Source organism: Ascaphus truei (genome assembly GCF_040206685.1).
Source record: "Ascaphus truei isolate aAscTru1 chromosome 20 unlocalized genomic scaffold, aAscTru1.hap1 SUPER_20_unloc_5, whole genome shotgun sequence".
In the NCBI taxonomy this organism is placed as follows: Eukaryota; Metazoa; Chordata; class Amphibia; order Anura; family Ascaphidae; genus Ascaphus; species Ascaphus truei.
Window position 1 is genome coordinate 470,388 of NW_027453861.1, and position 8,465 is coordinate 478,852.

Here is an 8,465-nt window from a genome sequence, read left to right on the forward strand (position 1 = left end):
TACAGTATAGCACAGTCCATCAGCGCTGTAACCACTCACTCCTCTCCCCACTATAATTACAGTATAGCACAGACCATCAGCGCTGTAACCACTCACTCCTCTCCCCACTATAATTACACTATAGCACAGACCATCAGCGCTGTAACCACTCACTCCTCTCCCCACTATAATTACACTATAGCACAGTCCATCAGCGCTGTAACCACTCACTCCTCTCCCACTATAATTACACTATAGCACAGACCATCAGCGCTGTAACCACTCACTCCTCTCCCCACTATAATTACACTATAGCAGAGTCCATCAGCGCTGTAACCACTCACTCCTCTCCCCACTATAATTACAATATAGCACAGACCATCAGCGCTGTAACCACTCACTCCTCTCCCACTATAATTACAGTATAGCACAGTCCATCAGCGCTGTAACCACTCACTCCTCTCCCCACTATAATTACAGTATAGCACAGTCCATCAGCGCTGTAACCACTCACTCCTCTCCCCACTATAATTACACTATAGCACAGACCATCAGCGCTGTAACCACTCACTCCTCTCCCCACTATAATTACAGTATAGCACAGTCCATCAGCGCTGTAACCACTCACTCCTCCCCCCACTATAATTACACTATAGCACAGTCCATCAGCGCTGTAACCACTCACTCCTCTCCCCACTATAATTACACTATAGCACAGTCCATCAGCGCTGTAACCACTCACTCCTCTCCCCACTATAATTACAGTATAGCACAGACCATCAGCGCTGTAACCACTCACTCCTCTCCCCACTATAATTACACTATAGCACAGACCATCAGCGCTGTAACCACTCACTCCTCTCCCCACTATAATTACACTATAGAACAGTCCATCAGCGCTGTAACCACTCACTCCTCTCCCCACTATAATTACAGTATAGCACAGTCCATCAGCGCTGTAACCACTCACTCCTCTCCCCACTATAATTACAGTATAGCACAGTCCATCAGCGCTGTAACCACTCACTCCTCTCCCCACTATAATTACAGTATAGCACAGTCCATCAGCGCTGTAACCACTCACTCCTCTCCCCACTATAATTACACTATAGCACAGACCATCAGCGCTGTAACCACTCACTCCTCTCCCCACTATAATTACAGTATAGCACAGACCATCAGCGCTGTAACCACTCACTCCTCTCCCCACTATAATTACACTATAGCACAGTCCATCAGCGCTGTAACCACTCACTCCTCTCCCACTATAATTACACTATAGCACAGTCCATCAGCGCTGTAACCACTCACTCCTCTCCCCACTATAATTACACTATAGCACAGTCCATCAGCGCTGTAACCACTCACTCCTCCCCCCACTATAATTACATTATAGCACAGTCCATCAGCGCTGTAACCACTCACTCCTCTCCCACTATAATTACACTATAGCACAGTCCATCAGCGCTGTAACCACTCACTCCTCCCCCCACTATAATTACAGTATAGCACAGTCCATCAGCGCTGTAACCACTCACTCCTCTCCCACTATAATTACAATATAGCACAGTCCATCAGCGCTGTAATCACACTCACTCCTCCCCCCACTATAATTACAGTATAGCACAGTCCATCAGCGCTGTAACCACTCACTCCTCTCCCCACTATAATTACACTATAGCACAGTCCATCAGCGCTGTAACCACTCCTCTCCCCACTATAATTACAATATAGCACAGTCCATCAGCGCTGTAACCACTCACTCCTCTCCCCACTATAATTACACTATAGCACAGTCCATCAGCGCTGTAACCACTCACTCCTCTCCCCACTATAATTACACTATAGCACAGTCCATCAGCGCTGTAACCACTCACTCCTCTCCCCACTATAATTACAATATAGCACAGACCATCAGCGCTGTAACCACTCACTCCTCTCCCCACTATAATTACACTATAGCACAGTCCATCAGCACTGTAACCACTCACTACTCTCCCCACTATAATTACACTATAGCACAGTCCATCAGCGCTGTAACCACTCACTCCTCTCCCCACTATAATTACAGTATAGCACAGTCCATCAGCGCTGTAACCACTCACTCCTCTCCCCACTATAATTACAATATAGCACAGTCCATCAGCGCTGTAACCACTCACTCCTCTCCCCACTATAATTACAGTATAGCACAGTCCATCAGCGCTGTAACCACTCACTCCTCTCCCCACTATAATTACACTATAGCACAGTCCATCAGCGCTGTAACCACTCACTCCTCTCCCACTATAATTACAATATAGCACAGTCCATCAGCGCTGTAACCACTCACTCCTCTCCCCACTATAATTACACTATAGCACAGTCCATCAGCGCTGTAACCACTCACTCCTCTCCCCACTATAATTACAATATAGCACAGACCATCAGCGCTGTAACCACTCACTCCTCTCCCCACTATAATTACACTATAGCACAGTCCATCAGCGCTGTAACCACTCACTCCTCTCCCCACTATAATTACAGTATAGCACAGTCCATCAGCGCTGTAACCACTCACTCCTCTCCCCACTATAATTACACTATAGCACAGACCATCAGCGCTGTAACCACTCACTCCTCTCCCACTATAATTACAATATAGCACAGTCCATCAGCGCTGTAACCACTCACTCCTCTCCCCACTATAATTACAATATAGCACAGACCATCAGCGCTGTAACCACTCACTCCTCTCCCCACTATAATTACAATATAGCACAGACCATCAGCGCTGTAACCACTCACTCCTCTCCCCACTATAATTACAGTATAGCACAGTCCATCAGCGCTGTAACCACTCACTCCTCTCCCCACTATAATTACAATATAGCACAGTCCATCAGCGCTGTAACCACTCACTCCTCTCCCCACTATAATTACAATATAGCACAGTCCATCAGCGCTGTAACCACTCACTCCTCTCCCCACTATAATTACAGTATAGCACAGTCCATCAGCGCTGTAACCACTCACTCCTCTCCCCACTATAATTACAATATACAGTAGCACAGACCATCAGCGCTGTAACCACTCACTCCTCTCCCACTATAATTACAATATAGCACAGTCCATCAGCGCTGTAACCACTCACTCCTCTCCCCACTATAATTACACTATAGCACAGACCATCAGCGCTGTAACCACTCACTCCTCTCCCCACTATAATTACAATATAGCACAGTCCATCAGCGCTGTAACCACTCACTCCTCTCCCCACTATAATTACAGTATAGCACAGTCCATCAGCGCTGTAACCACTCACTCCTCTCCCCACTATAATTACACTATAGCACAGACCATCAGCGCTGTAACCACTCACTCCTCTCCCCACTATAATTACAGTATAGCACAGACCATCAGCGCTGTAACCACTCACTCCTCTCCCCACTATAATTACAATATAGCACAGTCCATCAGCGCTGTAACCACTCACTCCTCTCCCACTATAATTACAGTATAGCACAGACCATCAGCGCTGTAACCACTCACTCCTCTCCCCACTATAATTACACTATAGCACAGACCATCAGCGCTGTAACCACTCACTCCTCTCCCCACTATAATTACACTATAGCACAGTCCATCAGCGCTGTAACCACTCACTCCTCTCCCCACTATAATTACACTATAGCACAGTCCATCAGCGCTGTAACCACTCACTCCTCTCCCCACTATAATTACAGTATAGCACAGACCATCAGCGCTGTAACCACTCACTCCTCTCCCCACTATAATTACACTATAGCACAGTCCATCAGCGCTGTAACCACTCACTCCTCTCCCCACTATAATTACACTATAGCACAGACCATCAGCGCTGTAACCACTCACTCCTCTCCCCACTATAATTACAATATAGCACAGTCCATCAGCGCTGTAACCACTCACTCCTCTCCCCACTATAATTACAGTATAGCACAGACCATCAGCGCTGTAACCACGCACTCCTCTCCCCACTATAATTACAGTATAGCACAGTCCATCAGCGCTGTAACCACTCACTCCTCTCCCCACTATAATTACACTATAGCACAGACCATCAGCGCTGTAACCACTCACTCCTCTCCCCACTATAATTACACTATAGCACAGTCCATCAGCGCTGTAACCACTCACTCCTCTCCCCACTATAATTACACTATAGCACAGTCCATCAGCGCTGTAACCACTCACTCCTCTCCCCACTATAATTACACTATAGCACAGTCCATCAGCGCTGTAACCACTCACTCCTCTCCCCACTATAATTACAGTATAGCACAGACCATCAGCGCTGTAACCACTCACTCCTCTCCCACTATAATTACAGTATAGCACAGTCCATCAGCGCTGTAACCACTCACTCCTCTCCCCACTATAATTACACTATAGCACAGTCCATCAGCGCTGTAACCACTCACTCCTCTCCCCACTATAATTACAGTATAGCACAGACCATCAGCGCTGTAACCACTCACTCCTCTCCCCACTATAATTACACTATAGCACAGTCCATCAGCGCTGTAACCACTCACTCCTCTCCCCACTATAATTACACTATAGCACAGTCCATCAGCGCTGTAACCACTCACTCCTCTCCCCACTATAATTACACTATAGCACAGACCATCAGCGCTGTAACCACTCACTCCTCTCCCCACTATAATTACAGTATAGCACAGTCCATCAGCGCTGTAACCACTCACTCCTCTCCCCACTATAATTACAGTATAGCACAGTCCATCAGCGCTGTAACCACTCACTCCTCTCCCCACTATAATTACACTATAGCACAGACCATCAGCGCTGTAACCACTCACTCCTCTCCCCACTATAATTACAGTATAGCACAGTCCATCAGCGCTGTAACCACTCACTCCTCTCCCCACTATAATTACACTATAGCACAGTCCATCAGCGCTGTAACCACTCACTCCTCTCCCCACTATAATTACACTATAGCACAGACCATCAGCGTTGTAACCACTCACTCCTCTCCCCACTATAATTACAGTATAGCACAGTCCATCAGCGCTGTAACCACTCACTCCTCTCCCCACTATAATTACAGTATAGCACAGTCCATCAGCGCTGTAACCACTCACTCCTCTCCCCACTATAATTACACTATGGCACAGACCATCAGCGCTGTAACCACTCACTCCTCTCCCCACTATAATTACAGTATAGCACAGTCCATCAGCGCTGTAACCACTCACTCCTCTCCCCACTATAATTACACTATAGCACAGTCCATCAGCGCTGTAACCACTCACTCCTCTCCCCACTATAATTACACTATAGCACAGTCCATCAGCGCTGTAACCACTCACTCCTCTCCCACTATAATTACAGTATAGCACAGTCCATCAGCGCTGTAACCACTCACTCCTCTCCCCACTATAATTACAGTATAGCACAGACCATCAGCGCTGTAACCACTCACTCCTCTCCCCACTATAATTACACTATAGAACAGTCCATCAGCGCTGTAACCACTCACTCCTCTCCCCACTATAATTACAGTATAGCACAGTCCATCAGCGCTGTAACCACTCACTCCTCTCCCCACTATAATTACAGTATAGCACAGTCCATCAGCGCTGTAACCACTCACTCCTCTCCCCACTATAATTACAGTATAGCACAGTCCATCAGCGCTGTAACCACTCACTCCTCTCCCCACTATAATTACACTATAGCACAGACCATCAGCGCTGTAACCACTCACTCCTCTCCCCACTATAATTACAGTATAGCACAGACCATCAGCGCTGTAACCACTCACTCCTCTCCCCACTATAATTACACTATAGCACAGTCCATCAGCGCTGTAACCACTCACTCCTCTCCCACTATAATTACACTATAGCACAGTCCATCAGCGCTGTAACCACTCACTCCTCTCCCCACTATAATTACACTATAGCACAGTCCATCAGCGCTGTAACCACTCACTCCTCTCCCCACTATAATTACACTATAGCACAGACCATCAGCGCTGTAACCACTCACTCCTCTCCCCATTATTATTACAATATAGCACCGTCCATCAGCGCTGTAACCACTCACTCCTCCCCCCACTATAATTACATTATAGCACAGTCCATCAGCGCTGTAACCACTCACTCCTCTCCCACTATAATTACAATATAGCACAGTCCATCAGCGCTGTAACCACTCACTCCTCCCCCCACTATAATTACAGTATAGCACAGTCCATCAGCGCTGTAACCACTCCTCTCCCCACTATAATTACAGTATAGCACAGTCCATCAGCGCTGTAACCACTCACTCCTCTCCCCACTATAATTACACTATAGCACAGTCCATCAGCGCTGTAACCACTCACTCCTCTCCCCACTATAATTACACTATAGCACAGTCCATCAGCGCTGTAACCACTCACTCCTCTCCCCACTATAATTACACTATAGCACAGTCCATCAGCGCTGTAACCACTCACTCCTCTCCCCACTATAATTACACTATAGCACCGTCCATCAGCGCTGTAACCACTCACTCCTCTCCCCACTATAATTACACTATAGCACCGTCCATCAGCGCTGTAACCACTCACTCCTCTCCCCACTATAATTACACTATAGCACAGTCCATCAGCGCTGTAACCACTCACTCCTCTCCCCACTATAATTACAATATAGCACAGTCCATCAGCGCTGTAACCACTCACTCCTCTCCCCACTATAATTACAGTATAGCACAGACCATCAGCGCTGTAACCACTCACTCCTCTCCCCACTATAATTACACTATAGCACAGTCCATCAGCGCTGTAACCACTCACTCCTCTCCCCACTATAATTACACTATAGCACAGTCCATCAGCGCTGTAACCACTCACTCCTCTCCCCACTATAATTACAATATAGCACAGACCATCAGCGCTGTAACCACTCACTCCTCTCCCCACTATAATTACAGTATAGCACAGTCCATCAGCGCTGTAACCACTCACTCCTCTCCCACTATAATTACAATATAGCACAGTCCATCAGCGCTGTAACCACTCACTCCTCTCCCCACTATAATTACACTATAGCACAGTCCATCAGCGCTGTAACCACTCACTCCTCTCCCCACTATAATTACAATATAGCACAGACCATCAGCGCTGTAACCACTCACTCCTCTCCCCACTATAATTACAGTATAGCACAGTCCATCAGCGCTGTAACCACTCACTCCTCTCCCCACTATAATTACACTATAGCACAGTCCATCAGCGCTGTAACCACTCACTCCTCTCCCCACTATAATTACACTATAGCACAGACCATCAGCGCTGTAACCACTCACTCCTCTCCCCACTATAATTACAGTATAGCACAGACCATCAGCGCTGTAACCACTCACTCCTCTCCCCACTATAATTACACTATAGCACAGTCCATCAGCGCTGTAACCACTCACTCCTCTCCCCACTATAATTACACTATAGCACAGTCCATCAGCGCTGTAACCACTCACTCCTCTCCCCACTATAATTACACTATAGCACAGTCCATCAGCGCTGTAACCACTCACTCCTCTCCCCACTATAATTACAGTATAGCACAGTCCATCAGCGCTGTAACCACTCACTCCTCTCCCCACTATAATTACACTATAGCACAAACCATCAGCGCTGTAACCACTCACTCCTCTCCCACTATAATTACAATATAGCACAGACCATCAGCGCTGTAACCACTCACTCCTCTCCCCACTATAATTACACTATAGCACAGACCATCAGCGCTGTAACCACTCACTCCTCTCCCCACTATAATTACAGTATAGCACAGTCCATCAGCGCTGTAACCACTCACTCCTCTCCCCACTATAATTACAATATAGCACAGACCATCAGCGCTGTAACCACTCACTCCTCTCCCACTATAATTACAATATAGCACAGTCCATCAGCGCTGTAACCACTCACTCCTCTCCCCACTATAATTACACTATAGCACAGACCATCAGCGCTGTAACCACTCACTCCTCTCCCCACTATAATTACAATATAGCACAGTCCATCAGCGCTGTAACCACTCACTCCTCTCCCCACTATAATTACAATATAGCACAGTCCATCAGCGCTGTAACCACTCACTCCTCTCCCCACTATAATTACAATATAGCACAGTCCATCAGCGCTGTAACCACTCACTCCTCTCCCCACTATAATTACACTATAGCACAGTCCATCAGCGCTGTAACCACTCACTCCTCTCCCCACTATAATTACACTATAGCACAGACCATCAGCGCTGTAACCACTCACTCCTCTCCCCAGTATAATTACAATATAGCACAGTCCATCAGCGCTGTAACCACTCACTCCTCTCCCCACTATAATTACACTATAGCACAGTCCATCAGCGCTGTAACCACTCACTCCTCTCCCCACTATAATTACAGTATAGCACAGACCATCAGCGCTGTAACCACTCACTCCTCTC